Here is an 18708-nt window from a genome sequence, read left to right on the forward strand (position 1 = left end):
GGCTTAGGACTAACATGTTGAGCTTTGGAGCTCAAATGCTCAAATCTAACTTGCATCGCATTTGCAAAATATCAAAAAAGCCAAATATAACTCTCTAGGAAGCTATGCAAAAAAAGCCTGTTTTGACTGGAAAAATACAGCGTAAACCCTTCAGTGCACTACAAGAGGATATCAAATAATGCCAAACAAGTTTCAAAGCGCTTACATGTCTAGCAATTTGTCAAAACTGCATCTCAGCTTTGAAAATTCAGATCTATTCTCAGCTTTCTGGTTGTTCGGAAACAGACCTTCTCTATACGGCGGAACATGCAACGTCAGAGATTTCCATAATCAGAATCTTACACTCTAAAAAATGCTGGGTTTAATACAACCCAGTGCTGGGTAAAATAGGGACAAACCCAGCAATTGGGCTGTTTTGACCCAGCAGTTGGGTTAAATGTTTAACCCAACCTTCTGGGTAGTAAACCAACCGCTGGGTCAAAACAGCCCAATTGCTGGGTTTGTCCCTATTTAACCCAGCACTGGGTTGTATTTAACCCAGCATTTTTTAGAGTGTACCAGACCAAATTACCTGAGCTAAAGCGGCTTGATTTAAACGCTAGGCGGAAATGTTCACCCATAGACCACAGTGGACAAATTCACTCAACAAAAAACATGAACGGGTCACAAATATCACTGTGCAGGAAGGTGCCACACATGAAAGACGATCACTTTGACCTTCATTTTGAAAAGAAGCCAAAGCGGTTAGTGAAATTTGTGTGCAAGACAGCATAAAAATCATTAAACGAGCGCTCAAAACAGAATCACAACTGTGACCAGGATTATAAAAGGCTGCGATCAACATGCAGAGGAAGTGAGATCACAAAGTTACCACACTATTTCAGCACGTGTCTTCACTATTTCACAAGAGTTTAATACTCAACTCACAGTAGTAGCTTCTGTTGTTGTTGTCACAGAATTGCACTAATGAAGTAAACGCGAATGGCGCTAGCTTGCCCATGCCAAAATACAGAATCTCCAGATCAAAACAGACAAAGAAGAAGAAGAAACAAGCGATCGCTTATGTAAGCAGATGCATGTGATCATCAAACATTAAAAGGGTCCTATTATGCGTTTTCACTTTTTCAAATTTAGTGTGTGTGTGTATGTAATGTTGTTGTTTGAGCATATAAAAAGATCTGCAAGGTTACAAAGCTCAAAGTCCACTCTAAAAGGAGATCTGTGCGATTATCTTGTTCGTAAACATTCTCAGGATCTGTTCACCAATCACAACACACTGGGCCTGCTAACCAATCAGAGCACATTTCATGGTTTAGGAGGGGCTTGTTCGAAACAGGAAGTAAACAGCGTTTGAGACACTCTGGGAATTAGGACTGATGTAAAATATGTGCAAAATAACGCGTTTTTGGCGTGATCAAAATCAAAACAATCAAACGAAAAAGATCTGTCTCTGCAGTCTGACAAAATATTTAAGATACAATCTAAGAAAACAATTCTTAATATCTTATTTATCCTGTTTTAAGATATTTTTACTGGAAAGAAACAGGAGGTGGTTTGCTGTCTCAAGCCAAAACAAGTTATTTTTTAACATATATTTTTGTCATTTTCAACTTTAATTTTCAACTTATCTCTAATGTTGATGTTTATGTTTAAATATCTCAGTGAGAAATGACTTACATTAAAAAAAAAAAAGTGAAAATTTCTGCATATGAAATATGACAAAATACACTTATATTCGAGACAATTTCATGGCAATCTATGAAAACAAGTCTTAATCTTATTAATACAGTTTTTAGGATATTTATTTATTTTTCTAGTTTAAATATCTAATGTGAAAAATTTAGGTAATTTTATGGTAATTTCTATACCATAAAGTTCAAAACAGTAAAAATCTGCCCATCCAGTATGACAAAGAGTCAATATATTCAAGATACAATCTATGAAAATAAGTTTTAATATATTATAAATCCAGTTTTAAGGATTTTATTTGTTTGTTTATATCTACATTTTCAATTTAAATATCTACTGTATGTGGAAAACAAGTTAAATTTCAAAACAGTAAAAATCTGTCCATTCAAGATACAATCTATGAAAACAAGTCTTAATATATTATGAATATATAATATACATAATATCTTATTAATAAATATTATTCATATTTATTTATTTTTCATACTTTAAATATCTACTGTATGTGATAAGTATCTACTGTAAATTTCAAAACAGTAAAAAACTGCCCATCCAGCATGACAAAGATTCTAGATATTCAAGATACAATCTATGAAAATAATATTTAAGAATATATTATAAATCCAGTTTTATTTGTTTGTTTGTATCAAATTTTTCAGTTTAAATATCTACTGTATGTGGAAAAACAAGTAAAATTTCAAAACAGTAAAAATCTGCCCATTCAAGATTCACGATACAATCTATGAAAACAAGTCTTAATATCTTATTAATACAGTTTGTTTGTTTGTTTATTTATTTTTCCTACTTTAAATATCTACTGTATGTGATAAATAAGTATCTACTGTACATTTCAAAACAGTAAAAATCTGCCTATCCAGTATGACAAAGATTCAAGATATTTAAGATATAATCTTTCAGTTTAAATTTTTATTTATTTATTTTTTTTATAGTTTTAAGGATTTTAAGATATTTTTAAAACGAGACAAAAACTCAAATTAATTGTATTTTAAAAAATGTTTTGCAGCATAAGATTGTTACGCTAAATTGATTGTTTGCTAAACCTGTTTGGAAACACACACCCCTCATCTTCCATCGTTCATACAGAAGCGGTTCGATACCGCCACGTAGTTTCCATATTTACCCTCTAAAGCCGTACGGATCGAGTCTAACTTTGCAAACAGACCTTTCTAAATCACATTCAATCTTGGCCATTCAGTCTCCTTGATATCCGTCTGCAGGTTCTGCACAACATTGAAAAGATCACAGTACTCTTTCCTGACATTCTCACTCAGCCTTGAAATTATGTTTAGTCTCATTCCTCCGAACCATTTGAAGAAGATTTTTTACGATCATTAGTCGTGCCGGTGCAAGACACTTCCTATGTGGTCATGATTATCCTGAGCTCAGGAAAGGAGAAAAAGTCCTCGTTTTCATGCATTATCACTAATGTGAAATAATTCAAAGCAGCGTAGAAGGTTTTTTCAGACATCCGACCCTATAAATAATCAAGGGCCCATTCAAACCCTCTGAGTAATTACTCGCGTGTGGTGACAGCTGAAGGAAGGCGGAAAATGACAGGCCTCCAACAGGGAGATGTAGTGTAAATTTTATGAGTGACAAAGAAGATTAGCACAGCGGCTGGCTACATGCTACCCTGACCTCCATGTGGGCATGTGAAGGAGGAGATTCCATCGCTATATCTTTATGTATTTGTGCCCACTGCTGACTTCTCATGTCTTTTGATTTTGAATTTTAATCTGATCGAGATGTGTCATGAGCCACAGTCTCCTTATATAAATATTCAGTGGGGCTTTTTAAAGAAACACTGGGTGTACTTAATAATTTCATACATGACCTGGTCGTGATTACATAAAATTATGAAACCTACACCTGGGGGGGGAAAAAAAGCAAGGGGTTTTTCACCAAGCACAAGACAACATCAGTCAAAATACAAGTATTACATATGACATAGAAGTACAGTAAGTCAGTCATTAGTGAAAAACAGTGTAAACCCAGTGTTGAAATAAACAGGGCTGACCATAACAGATTTTAAATAAATGGGTTTATTTTGTACTAATAACTGGCTGGCTGTAAAGGATCCAACTTACTGTGCTAAAAATAAAATAAAATAAAATAATTTACTGAATAATTTTATAGATGATCTAGTCGTGATTGCATTCAATTATGAAACCGCCACCTTAAAATGACCAGCACAAGGTTTTTTGCACCGAACACAAGGCAACACGGGTTTAATGTGTAAGTGACACTGACAAAGTCGTCGCAAAACATCCTTACTGGAGCATGATAGCTATTTTGCTCCGACATCCACCCTTTTCAAAGCGCTATTGAATGAGGCCTCCGTCTCCAGCGTTCCCGCTCAGCCTTGCAAGTGATGTGCCACTGATACTCCTTTGTGCTGCCTTTCCAAAGAAAGCTTTTGTTCGCTCTGTAATTACAGGGGTACTTCTCAACTGTACTTGCCGCTAAAGCACACACACAGCCTCTGAACACCGATCAGAGGGCTCCGCCTGGGTTTCACAGGGTTGATGGCGACATCGAGTGCCTTGCTACAATTCCCTATGCGTCTTCCTTTCCAGACACGTTCCGGCGACGTTCTCGCAGCACTTTTCCTGCTGTTCCAACAGGCTTTTCGTCGGTTTTTGTCTCATCTTGTCAAGTGTCTGACATTCTGATTTAATCAACATCCATGGCTGCCAGTTGAATTAGATCACCATCAAAAATGTGGCCGATACGGCATGTCATATCACTTGTCAGAGACCAGCTCGTCTGCTCATTTATTTATCACACTCATCCTCCGATGGAGACACCTTGTAGTCCCACACAGAAACACGAGAGCTGTCTGTCCATTACAGCTTGATTTGGATCTGCAGGCATAGGACATGAAGAGGAAAAAGTCGTGAGACAGTATGAGAAAATAAAAAAGTATATGAGATTCTTATGAAAGAGTCAAAAAAGACCAAGATTTTGCTAAAGCAATGGAGCACTTGAGACAAAAGAGGCTTAGTATATGGATAAAAGTCCACATTATTATAGATGAAATTATAACTCTGAGTGTTCTTATTGTGAAGCGATTATGTATTGAATAATAAAAATACAGGAAATATTGGCTAAAAGTGCAATTAGCCATTAGTGGAAAAATTATAAATAAACAGGAAAATAAAATAAACAGGGTTGAAATGAACGCATTAATTTTGTGCTAATTACTGACTAGCTGTGAAATATAACAATTAATGTGCTGTAAATAATAAAATAAAGTAAAATAATATAAATAACATTGTTTACATAATTTATTTTGTGATCATTTCTGACTGGCTGTAAATTATCTCACTCATTGTGCTGTAAACATAAAATAAAATAACAGGGTTGAAATAAATGCGTTCATCAATTACTGACAGGCTGTAAATTATCTCACTCACTGTGCTGTAAAAATAAAACAAAATAAAATAACAGGGTTGAAATAAATGTGTTCATCAATTACTGACAGGCTGTAAATTATTTCATTTATTGCGCTAAAAATAAATAAAATAAAATAACAGGGTTGAAATAAATTATATATATATAATAAAATGAAATAATGTTGCATTTATTCTATCATGCAAGAAGAAAAATACCAAAGAGTGATATGGGTGAAAAGAATCTAGAGCAGCTATGTAGGAAATCAAATGACATGATTGACCAATCAAAATTATGTATACAAGGCAGCTGAGTAAAGCTTTTTAGCAAAATGATCACTATTTGCGACGTTTACAAAATGTACACAACGACTTGTCATAAACATATAATGCATCAAAACGCATGTGAACATATATGACAATAACGTCTCAGCTAATTCAAAACCATGCCTATTGCATGCAAGCTGAATGCGAGTGGTGCAGCATGAAAAGCTAAAGAAAGATGAAATCTTGCACACGAGAGATATGGACATTTTGAAAGGGATTGCAGAGATGCTATTCCTTTCAAAAGTGTTTTTTCATTGCCAGAGGCAAATCAACTAAATGGATGTCAGTCATTCCATTCGGCACGGCGAGCAGAACGCTTTTCACCAAACCCTGCGATTGTGTTTCTCGGTTTTCATTCATCTGCAGTTGGCAATATGAGAAAATATGGTGCACACGCATGCAACCCTCGAATGTACACAATTTATATAAGCAACAAAGGGTTTCATATTAAACTGATTGGTCTGTTCTGGAAATGGGGTGAATCATTCTAGAAGCAATGGGGCAAATCTATGCTCCAATAGACCACTTTGAGAATTAAATGTCACATTTTTAATGCTTCCATTACAACGCTGAAATATTTAGCCTGCATACTTTAGTGTCGCTCATGTAGAGCATCTAAGCATCGTGTGAAGACACTTCCTGCACATTTGTTGGGCCACCTGGGATGAAACGGCTTCTCTCTATTGCTATCGATGTAATAACATGGTTTATGATGAGTGAAATATAGAGAGAGCCTCACTGTCATCTTTCTTCAAATCCCTTTCTGCTGATAGTTTTCAATTCAGTTTTGCTAAATTATGCAGATTTTTGACAACAAGAGTTAAAGGAATAGTTCACCCAAAATGAAAATTTGCTCCAAATGTACTCACCCTCGGGCCATCCAAGATGTAGATGAGTTTGTTTCTTCATCAGATTTATAGAAATATAGCATTACATCATTTGCTCCCCAATGGATCCTCAGCAGTAAATGGGTGCCGTCATAATGAGAGTCCAAACAGCTGATAAAAACATCACAATAATCCACACCACTCCAGTCCATCACTCTCGCTAACAACAAAACTGACCATTGTCTAAATTGAGTCACTGCAGCACCGACACAAGCAACATAACTAGCTCTAAATCTAAATCCAGAGGATCACTCGTATCATAGGTATATACATGGTACAGCACTAATGCGTTATAGACATAAAGCTGCTTTGAAGCAATGTATATCGTGAGAAGCCCCATTCAAATTCATCTGACCTCACCGAAATTTCCTGAATCAAACTGAGTGGGGAAAAAAAGTCTAAAATAAAATAAAAGCCTGATTAGTTGGCACCTCCGAGAATATAAAGGTTGAAATAAACAGGGCTGACTGTAACAGGGTTAAAATATATATATTTTTAATAAAATCAAATAATAAAGAAATAAAAAAAAATCCTGATTAATTGGCATATGCGAGAATATTAAGGTTGAAATAAACAGGGCTGACTGTAACAGGGTTGAAATAAATGTGGTTATTTAATAAACAATATATAAAATAAAATAAAATCCTGATTAGTTGGCATATGTGAGAATATAAAGGTTAAAATAAACAGGGCTGACTGTAACAGGGTTGAAATAAATTTTATTTTTAAACACTTTGTCACAACTTCCATTGCTTTGCATTCAGTTCACTTACATTTGTAAAACTATAGTTTACGTATTCCATTTGTGACTACATGACTGTTTGTTGATATTTCAAACTGGGCATGTGATTTATTTTTCACAGCATGTTTTGCATAGGACTTAATTGGGAAATCAATTGTTGAAATTGTATTTTTTTTGTATTTTTGAGAAAGGTGTGAAGACGTGTTAGTCTTTATGAGGATTTAAAAGAGTTCTTGCTTGCTTTTAGCATGCTTATGTGTATTATTGCCAGTTTAAAGTTAACCTGAGATTCATTTGAGATATTATTTACTGTGTACTTGTAGTTATTTGCACTTCAGTGTGCAAATAGTCACTACAAGTAGTCATACTAATTCTGTGAGTCTATGCAGCTAGTTTTAAACATAAAATGTGTGGGTCCAATTGACCCCAACACAACTGAAATATAATAAAATAGATGGTAATTATTAAATTCCTCACGTTTTATATGTTTTGGTCTCTGAAGCTATAATAGAGGTTTTCTGTTTTTAAATTAATCTCATTTTTCATAGTGTCGATATTTGGCAAATTGCATTGTGGGTCAATTTGAAGCCTAACACAAAAGTTTTAACCAGTTGTTGAACACAACAGGAGGGCTAAAGTGTAATTTGTTTGATGTGTAATTTTATTGGAACTTACTCATTTCAAGATATTTGAGTAATTTTATGTTTAGGCAACTCATTTGAGTGCAGATTACTGTATTACGATCTTACTAGATCAAGAAAGTGCTTTCCAAACATTGAGACTAACACCCGACAGGACTGTGCATGTTTCACATTCTCGTTGGATTTAGTTAATGTTACTTGATTAAGTCGGATGTGATGTTACAGCAGCACTGATGCTGAAACACTCACGGCTGACTGCGTGCCAAAGATCTCTTGCATGTGGGCCGCCGAAACTCCTCAACCGTTCTATCACTGGATTCACGTTTTCTGCATGTCACTTTGCTTAATAATCTCCTAACAATCCTTCAACTTGGCTGCACATTCCAGAATTCTCAAAGCATGAAAACAGCTGGCTTCCAACAGCCCGACTGTCAGGGTCTCCTTCGCTGTCCATGATGGAAATATCAAACCAGTGAGCCGGAAGTGGACATCTCAATCTAAGTCCTTCTCACCATCCACCACCACCCTCGTCCTGCACATAATTCATGCGCTGTGAGCTTTCACTGGATGCTGTTCAACCTTTTATTTTTTGTCTTTCTGTTTCCCTTTTTGCAGTCTCTTTCCAGACCATTTGTGTTAAGCAGAGTACATTTTTTGGCCTTTATTTGGACAATTTTCAGCAATTGTAAAAAAAAAAAAAATTTCGTATCAACATCAGTAAATGTCAATATTTGATTTTTTTTTTTTTTTTTTTAGGAAATAGCTATTTTCATGATGCACATGCTTTCAAAGCAGTTTTACAGATTTACGATTTTAAAGGAAAAGGACATGACGCCTGGCCAAGTATGGTGTCCCATACTCAGAATTTGTGCTCTGCATTTCACACACACCGTGAACACAACCCCAGAACAGTGGTTTGTTATGAGCAGCAGTTATGATTTTAATGACAAGTTGTAGTATACATTTTGTAAACATGGCAAATAGTGATAAGTTTACTACACATCCTTATTTTTATTACTCTTAAATATATAATTTTGATTGGTCACTTACAATTATGTCATTAGATTTTCAAACTTTCTAGTTTCTTGTCTTTTGCCTTTTTTCTTTACATAATAGAATAATTGCAACTGGTCATTATTTTATTTTTTATTATTTTTTATTTCTTTCTTTTAAGAACTGTGTTGCTTTTTGCTCATTTGTAGATACAACTACAATCAGAAAAGTTTTCCTTTGTGTTTTTGAAAAGATACGCATACAGACTACAATGCCGTCACGAAAATGACTAAAAACGCTGTATTATGCATGCCATGCCAGTATTGGTGATGCCACTTGGTAAAAAAAACTTGCGCATGCCTACAGTATACACGTAACATAACGTCACCAAGATTTCACAAATGCGTTTTTATAGTTTACTCAGATACAATAACAGTATTGTTTTCAAAAACTAGCACTTTGAAATCCATTTTCAAATCATTTTCAGGCCCCTAAAACGCTTTTGTCATGTACAGTAAATGCACGGCCAAAATGCATAAAAAGGCTATCCAATAATTAATTCGCATTTTCTCCGTACTCAGTTGATACAATGAGCGTTTTTGTGAATAAAATTACTACATTGGCCAAAATTTGCCAGGTTAGTGACATTAAATCTTTGAAAGGTATTCAGAGTTTTGTTTGAGACCATCAAATCATTATTAAAATCATTTCCATGCTAATGTGACATATCTTATACATATACATACCTTAATTTGTGTTCTGAAGATGAACGAAAGTCTTACGGGTTTGGAACGACATGAGGGCGAGTAATTAATGACAGAATTTTTATTTTTGGGTGAACTAACCCTTTAAATATGTAATTAACCTCAGAACAACCATAAAAATAAAAAGCGGTGCTAAAGTCTGATTTTGTGGTGGCTGTGCTTCAAATTATTCTAATTTTAATTCAAGTGATGAAGTATTTTGAAAGTCCCTGCCTGCTTAAAATGTTTGAAAATGGTTAACGGTTGAAAACATTCATTAGAAATCTAGAAAAGTGATCAAAAAGTAATCAAATGTAATCAGTTACACTGCTTTAATAAAGTAACTGAAATAGTTACACTACTTTATTCCATTTTAAATAGGGTAACTCGTAATCTGTAAATTATTACATTTCCAAAGTAACCTTCCCAACACTGCATATCATTCATGCGAGTCAGGAAAAAAATAATATTTCGAAGCAGCCAAAACAAATAAACAATGGACGATGGAAATTTTACCATTTACACCTGAATCTACAGTATATACTTTATGCATGCTCGGGGTCTAACAAATAATTAACATGAAAAAGGGTGAATCCTTAGCTTTACTTTAGTTAACTATAAGCTAAGCAAGATGTTATTTGATATCTTGATACTTTGAGATATTGATATTGATTTTTGAAATACAGCCCTAAAAACTGCAATTCACTGGAGGGTTGATGCTTACAAGTTTCCCAATGGAAAATACACCTTTGCTTGACCTGCCTTCAAGTGCACCTGGGAAATTCACACTTCTGAGTTGGAGATTTATTGTTTTGACAAGTCACAAGTTGGAAATATAATACAGGGCAAACAAAACACAATGGACAACCTGTAAAAGATAAAAATGGAGGACCTGTAAAAGAAAAACAACCTGTGGACATAGCATTTAATTCCTGGACATTCTGCTCCACTTCTGGGTCGACCTGCGTAGAAATTGTTGTGACTTACCTCAAATCCACCCGTTACATAGAGCACTTCATACCACAGCTGGTTCAACAGGTCAACCTGGTTAAGGAGAAATTAAAGGGTTAATTCACCCAAAATTGTCATTAATTACTCACCCTCGTGTTGTTCCAAACCCATAAGACCTTTGTTCATCTTCGGAACACAATTTAAGATATTTTGATGAAATCTGAGGGCTCTCTGACCCTCCCATAGACAGCAAGGTAACTACCACGTTCAAGGTCCAGAAAAGTACCAAGATGATCGACAAAGTAGTCCGTGTGACATCAGTGGTTCAACTGTAAAGTTACGAAGCTACGAGAATACATTTTTGCACAAAGAAAACAAAAATAACGACTTTATTTCACATTTTCGTCTCTACTGCGTCACTTTGGACGCATGTTCACGACAGTATCATGATGCGAGTGTGTGGCGGTGCTGACCCAGATCCGGCGTAATGACGTCATCATGCTGGATCTGGGTCAGCGCCAGCGCCGCCACACGCTCGCTTATTTTGGTTTTCTATGCACAATAAAAGTATTCCCGTAGCTTCGTAACTTTACAGTTGAACCACTGATGTCACACGGCCTACTTTGTCGATCATCTTGGTACTTTTCTGGACCTTGAATGTGGTAGTTACCTTGCTGTCTATGGGAGGGTCAGAGAGCCCTCATATTTCATAGACGATATCTTAAATTGTGTTCCGAAGATGAACGAAGATCTTATGGGTTTGGAACAACACAAGGGTGAGTAATTAATGACAGAATTTTCATTTTTGTGTGAACTATCCCTTTAAATAAAAATTTATTAGAACAAATACTGTATCTAATCCCATATTGAGGCTTTTTTTTTGGCATTTAGACATTTATGAACAATGTCTGTCATTTTCTGTGATCACAACACTACAGGATTTAAATAAATTATTTTGTAGTGCTCATGTAAAAATCATGCATCTCATGGGTTTTGTAAGTTTGATATTTGATGTTTATGAGTCATTGCTCTCATTGATTGACAGCTGAGCTTCATAAAGTCCTAAAAGCTTCAACACAGCTCTGTGAAGCCAGTAAATTTGACCCTATGCTAAATGCGCAGTGATCACATTGTGGCTGGCCTACAATGCCAAAATGTGCTGTTATCAAGCACTTCCAGACATCCAAATCAGTGTTACCGCGATTTTATTTTCACAGATTCTGCTGAAACATAGTTGAATACTTTCAAACTCTTTATTTTTGTTTAAAAAATTAATATGTTTGTGTTGTAATATGAGGCAGTGTTTCTATAAAAATGGTATGCTACACTTTGAGAAATGTGCTCTGTTGCAGCCTAGACACTTCAAACGTATTTATTTTTATTATTAGCACATTGACATGACAGGATGGAAAATATAGAGCTGAAGTCTTTATTTGTAACTTTCAATCATCAGACAGCGTGAGTTTAGTTAAAGCAAACCAACTAACACGACGAAACATCTCAGAACTAATTAAAGTCGCCATTGCTAACACTTACTGATTCTTGTGCTCTTGCTTCCCTCCAAAATGATGTCACTTCCTGTAGGATGTCCTGCATCAAGTAGGTTAGTGCAAGCATGAAAAAATATGAAACATATTCTACATTTGTACTTAAATCCAGCATGTCAAAATAAAAGTTCTCAGTATACTGTATATTACTTTTTTTTTTTGTCATATTGACAGTACGTCATTATATAGTGAGATAAAGTAGTGGTTAGAATTATAGAATTATTTAATATAATTTACAATATACTTTTTTGAGACTACAAAAAATGGCATGGAAAAAGAAATATTACAAAATAAATATTATTTAAAATATTATATATAGCATATATTTAAAAATGCTAATGTTTGATAGAGTTTAATTTTAGCTGTTGTTATTAGAATTAGAATCAAATACTTTGAAAACGCAAACTCTAACAAAACTACACTTTTACCGTCTGTATACCGTAAACTTTACAAAACTTGATTTGCCAAAACGTCTCAGAAAGATAAATGCAGGCCACATAAAAGGCATCAACCCCTGCTTTTATTATATTCTGAACATATATATGGCCTTCCAGCGTGACTCCTGCAATGTAAGCTGTTTCAAACAAGCACAAAAAACCTTTATTTACCCTTTGAAAGCAATAGGCAAAATGTGCTGCCCTCGTGCACGTGACCTCAGAGTGCGAGAGGGCAAGCTAAACCAGATATGCATCACATCCGACTCTTTAATAACTGCTCTCATCACCTTTTGCACTAGAAAGGGAGGGAAAAACAATATCTCTTTGGAGGAAGCGTGCATTTATCTTTGAACGAGGCTCCGCAACCACACGACACATCACGTCACTTTGAAAAGAGGAGAATAAAGGGTTTAGGTGGAAATGTAACCTGCAGTGCTGCTCAGTGGTGTAAGAAGCATTAGCTGTATGGTTTGTTTACCCGCGTGTGCACTTATGAATCCCAAGAGTGCCGCGGCCTGTGTCTAACTCACCCTGAGGGCCTAAGACTATTTTTCACAACAAAATGAAATTTTATGGCATGCGAGATTAGCCGACACTAATGCAAGGTCAAAAATAATAGAATCAATAGGTAGCACTGACCATGTTAACATTTACAGAAAATTACAGGCTGAAAAGCGCTGTCTAAAACAGAATGAAACGAGTCTCCGCTGAATTCATATTGATGCCTTTTCATTATTTCTCATAATTTGACTTTTTTGTGTACTGTGGCAGTCAGCGACCGTGGTTTATCACCCTTTGTGTGCATACAAGTGTGTGTGTGTGTGTGTGTGTGTGTGTGTGTGTGTGTGTGTGTGTGTGTGTGTGTGTGTGTGTGTGTGTGAGAGAGTATAAAAATGGTATGCTACACTTTGAGAAATGTGCTCTGTTGCAGCCTAGACACTTCAAACGTATTTATTTTTATTATTAGCACATTGACATGACAGGATGGAAAATATAGAGCTGAAGTCTTTATTTGTAACTTTCAATCATCAGACAGCGTGAGTTTAGTTAAAGCAAACCAACTAACACGACGAAACATCTCAGAACTAATTAAAGTCGCCATTGCTAACACTTACTGATTCTTGTGCTCTTGCTTCCCTCCAAAATGATGTCACTTCCTGTAGGATGTCCTGCATCAAGTAGGTTAGTGCAAGCATGAAAAAATATGAAACATATTCTACATTTGTACTTAAATCCAGCATGTCAAAATAAAAGTTCTCAGTATACTGTATATTACTTTTTTTTTTTGTCATATTGACAGTACGTCATTATATAGTGAGATAAAGTAGTGGTTAGAATTATAGAATTATTTAATATAATTTACAATATACTTTTTTGAGACTACAAAAAATGGCATGGAAAAAGAAATATTACAAAATAAATATTATTTAAAATATTATATATAGCATATATTTAAAAATGCTAATGTTTGATAGAGTTTAATTTTAGCTGTTGTTATTAGAATTAGAATCAAATACTTTGAAAACGCAAACTCTAACAAAACTACACTTTTACCGTCTGTATACCGTAAACTTTACAAAACTTGATTTGCCAAAACGTCTCAGAAAGATAAATGCAGGCCACATAAAAGGCATCAACCCCTGCTTTTATTATATTCTGAACATATATATGGCCTTCCAGCGTGACTCCTGCAATGTAAGCTGTTTCAAACAAGCACAAAAAACCTTTATTTACCCTTTGAAAGCAATAGGCAAAATGTGCTGCCCTCGTGCACGTGACCTCAGAGTGCGAGAGGGCAAGCTAAACCAGATATGCATCACATCCGACTCTTTAATAACTGCTCTCATCACCTTTTGCACTAGAAAGGGAGGGAAAAACAATATCTCTTTGGAGGAAGCGTGCATTTATCTTTGAACGAGGCTCCGCAACCACACGACACATCACGTCACTTTGAAAAGAGGAGAATAAAGGATTTAGGTATAAATGTAACCTGCAGTGCTGCTCAGTGGTGTAAGACTGTATGGTTGTATGGTTTGTTTACCCGCGTGTGCACTTATGAATCCCAAGAGTGCCGCGGCCTGTGTCTAACTCACCCTAAGACTATTTGACTATTTTTCACAACAAAATGAAATTTTATGGCATGCGAGATTAGCCGACACTAATGCAAGGTCAAAAATAATAGAATCAATAGGTAGCACTGACCATGTTAACATTTACAGAAAATTACAGGCTGAAAAGCGCTGTCTAAAACAGAATGAAACGAGTCTCCGCTGAATTCATATTGATGCCTTTTCATTATTTCTCATAATTTGACTTTTTTGTGTACTGTGGCAGTCAGCGACCGTGGTTTATCACCCTTTGTGTGCATACATGTGTGTGTGTGTGTGTGTGTGTGTGTGTGTGTGTGTGTGTGTGTGTGTGTGTGTGAGAGAGCGAAAGCGAGTGAGAAAAAGGCTGTAATGTGCTGTAGGGTCAACGCACAGCTGTCAGCTTCCAATGACTGCTGACGGCCAATAAGAGTGTGTCGTCTTAATTGATCAGTGACACTAAGGGTGGTAAGAGGAATCTTGTGACCTTGATCTATGAGCTGTGCTGATGCTTTTCAAACCTGTGCTGAAAAATAAAACCAACACAGAAGCCTTATAATAGGCAGATTCCCCATTCCCTAGTTAGTTTTCTCATCCCTAAAGACTAAGAAAATTACTTTCGTATTCCCTAAAAATTCCCTAATCTCTAAAATAATATTAATAATAATAATAATCAATAAAAAAATTCAATAAATAAAAGCTTAAAAAGGGAACATTCCCTAGCTAATAAAACTATTCTTTAAACTAACCAAATGAATGAATGAATGGATACATGAATAAATAATCAAATATACAAATTAATGAATGAATGAATGGATACATGAATAAATAATCAAATATACAAATGAATGAATGAACACATGAACAAATAAACAAATGATTAAATAAATACAAATGAGTGAGTGAATGAATGAATGAATGAACAAATGATTAAATAAATACAAATGAGTGAGTGAGTGAGTGAATGAATGAACAAATGATTAAATGAATGAATGAATGAACGAATGAAAGAGAATGATTAAATACAAATGAGTGAGTGAATGAATGAATGAATGAACAAATTATTAAATAAATACATGAATGAATTAATTAATTAATAAATTAATGAACAAATGATTAAATACATAAATAAACAAATTATTAAATAAATACAAATGATTGAGTGAATGAATTAATGAATGAGAATGACTAAATAAATGAATAAATGAACAAATAAACAAATGATTAAATAAATACAAATGAGTGACTGAATTAATGAATGAATGAATGAACAAATGATTAAATAAATACAAATGAGTGAGTGAGTGAGTGAATGAATGAACAAATGATTAAATGAATGAAAGAGAATGATTAAATACAAATGAGTGAGTGAATGAATGAATGAATGAACAAAGGATTAAATACATAAATAAACAAATTATTAAATAAATACAAATGAGTGAGTGAGTGAATGAATGAATGAATGTATGAGAATGATTAAATAAATACATGAATAAATGAACAAATAAACAAATGATTAAATAAATACAAATGAGTGTGTGTGCGTTTGTGAGTGAGTGAGTGAATGAATGATTAAATAAATACATGAATGAATGTATGTATGAGAATGATTAAATAAATACATGAATAAATGAACAAATAAACATATTAAATAAATACAAATGAGCGAGCGAGTGAGTGAGTGAGTGAATGAATGCTTAGAACTGTGAATTTTTCCTTGAATAAACAGACATTGTGTTTAGTTTCCCTTAAAGAAATAAACAAAAAAGGGTGATTTCTCTGTAAATAAAATTATATAAAAATAAAGAAATGTAAAAAATGATAAAAAGTACATTTGCAAAATTATTAAACAAAAAGATCTTTAAGATTTAATGGATTATTTTCAGTAAAGCTGCTTTGAAACAGTGTGTACTGTGAAGAGCTCAGCAAATCAATGATATGATTTAAAATAAATTTGATTATCAAATTACCATTAAAATAAACTCAATCATTCATTCCCTCCCTCCATCATAAACGACTGATCTCAACTGGTCAGAGGAATTACATCTTTCGTCCCAAATATCCATTTTCTCCAATTTTAACATCGTTAAGAAATAAAACCGAACATTTCTAATAATCCGCGAGCTGTAATCAGTCCCAGCGCTTCAAAAGCGTGTTTTTTACATTCAGAAGGAGCAGCAAAGCCAAGCGGCGCCAGCTTGAACAACCCGGCCTTCCCTGATCCTAGTTTTACAGTCTCAGTACAATGTCAAAATGAGCTCGCCACTCACGGGTAAGTGTTGCGGGCAAAGCGTCTGCTCGGATCCATTGTCACTCTCCCCCTGAAATGAAAACAACAGTTATGAATGAGCTTCTGTCGGCTGCCATTGTTCCATCAAGTGTTTTTATTGCTGTCATTATAGTTTAACATCGCACTGTTAATTCTGTTAATTAAAAAGCTGATTGCTTTTGCCAGTCTGTGATCTCCATTTGGTGAGTCCATATGGTAGAAGATTACTTGTTGTAAATTTCAATGAAGTCGTATCAGAGCTCGGATACATATAATCAAGCAGTACAAGTCCTGAAATTAAGCCTATAAAACCTCAATTATATATTCCCTTGCATTCGTTTTGTGTACCTCCATTCCACCTAATATATAACTGTTGTGCTAGAATGGCAATTTAGGGAGGACGTGAAGCTTGATGATATTTTGTGTACCTGATATGCTGCAGTGATGCTGAAAACGCACATTCAGGTTAATAAAGATTTAAAAATGTGCAAGTTAGCATGTTCATGTCAGATCCAGGTGTGCCGAGTAAGTTAACAGGGTAAATACACAAGCCTAGGCTTGCAAATATAATAAAATGGGAACAATACAATAAGGTGCTGTTTGTATTTCAGCAGTCGAATACAAAGACTATTACAGCATTTACAGTTCAGTATTAAGTAGGGCTTTTTAACGCAGTGCCAAATTGCATTTCGTAATATGCTGTATTTATGCATGCAACAAAACATTTAGTGTAAAATAATGCAGGACTGGGCCATTGGGATATGATTGGATTGCAAAAAATCACCAAATTTATTATTTTTTATGGTTGTGTGAAATAGTAAATACGAAGCAATGTGCATGCCATTTGAGTCAATGGATATTTTGGACAATTTAGTATTTCTTTCTCTTGTTTTCACTTTCCAGGAAGATTTAGATTTAGACTAGTGCAACCAATTGAAAAGCAAAGTAAGTGCAATTGGTGCTTTATCAATAGCTACATTTACATCCAACCAAATGTGAGCACATTAAAATTCACATCAAAAATCTGACAACTGCCAAAAATCTGTTTATTGAAATATCCTGTTTTACCAGTTTACATGCAAATCAGTAACCTGGATTTACAAGATTTATTTCAAAATCAGGGTATTTCCTGGTGGTGACGTCAAAACGTAAGCATCCTACCACGAGTATGCCATGTGTTATGTAAGTTATGATCAGGGCATTAAAATTTACTTTCGCCAAGCGCCAAATGTGAGGAAAAATCAGCTTTGTTGACCCATATGGCAATATTTTTTTTTCTGGCCAAAATATATTTTAAATATATGTTGTTTTTTATTTTTATTTATTTTTTTATTGAAAATATAATTAGTTTCAAGTTTCATATACCAAAATATATTTCAAAATAAATTTCGTGGCAAGAAAATACATCTCCAATCTTATAGTATATTTATTCAAATAAATTTATATTTTAAAAATATATTTACAAAAATATACAAAAAGGCCTAAAAATACATTGAGCGAAAATATATTTATGTAAATATATTCTGAAACACATTTGAGATTTTTTTTGGGGTCTTTTTAAAATATTTTAAAATATTAAAAAATATATTTTTGAAAATATATTTTTCGGATGTATGGGAAGCATATTATTACTGCCCGATAACTTTAATATTGATTTCTACTTTGCATATAGAAAGCAAATGCAATTAATAAAATAAACTGAACAAAATTATAAACGCAACACTTTTGTTTTTGCCCCCATTTTTCATGAGCTGAACTCAAAGATCTAAGACTTTTTCTATGAACACAAAAGGCCTATTTCTCTCAAATATTGTTCACAAATCTGTCTAAATCTGTGTTAGTGAGCACTTCTCCTTTGCCGAGATAATCCATCCACCTCACAGGTGTGGCATATCAAGATGCTGATTAGACAGCATGATTATTGCACAGGTTTTTCTTAGGCTGTCCACAATAAAAGGCCACTCTAAAATGTGCAGTTTATC

Source organism: Sinocyclocheilus grahami, unplaced genomic scaffold (assembly GCF_001515645.1).
Source record: "Sinocyclocheilus grahami isolate Dianchi unplaced genomic scaffold, SAMN03320097.WGS_v1.1 scaffold815.1, whole genome shotgun sequence".
NCBI lineage: Eukaryota > Metazoa > Chordata > Actinopteri > Cypriniformes > Cyprinidae > Sinocyclocheilus > Sinocyclocheilus grahami.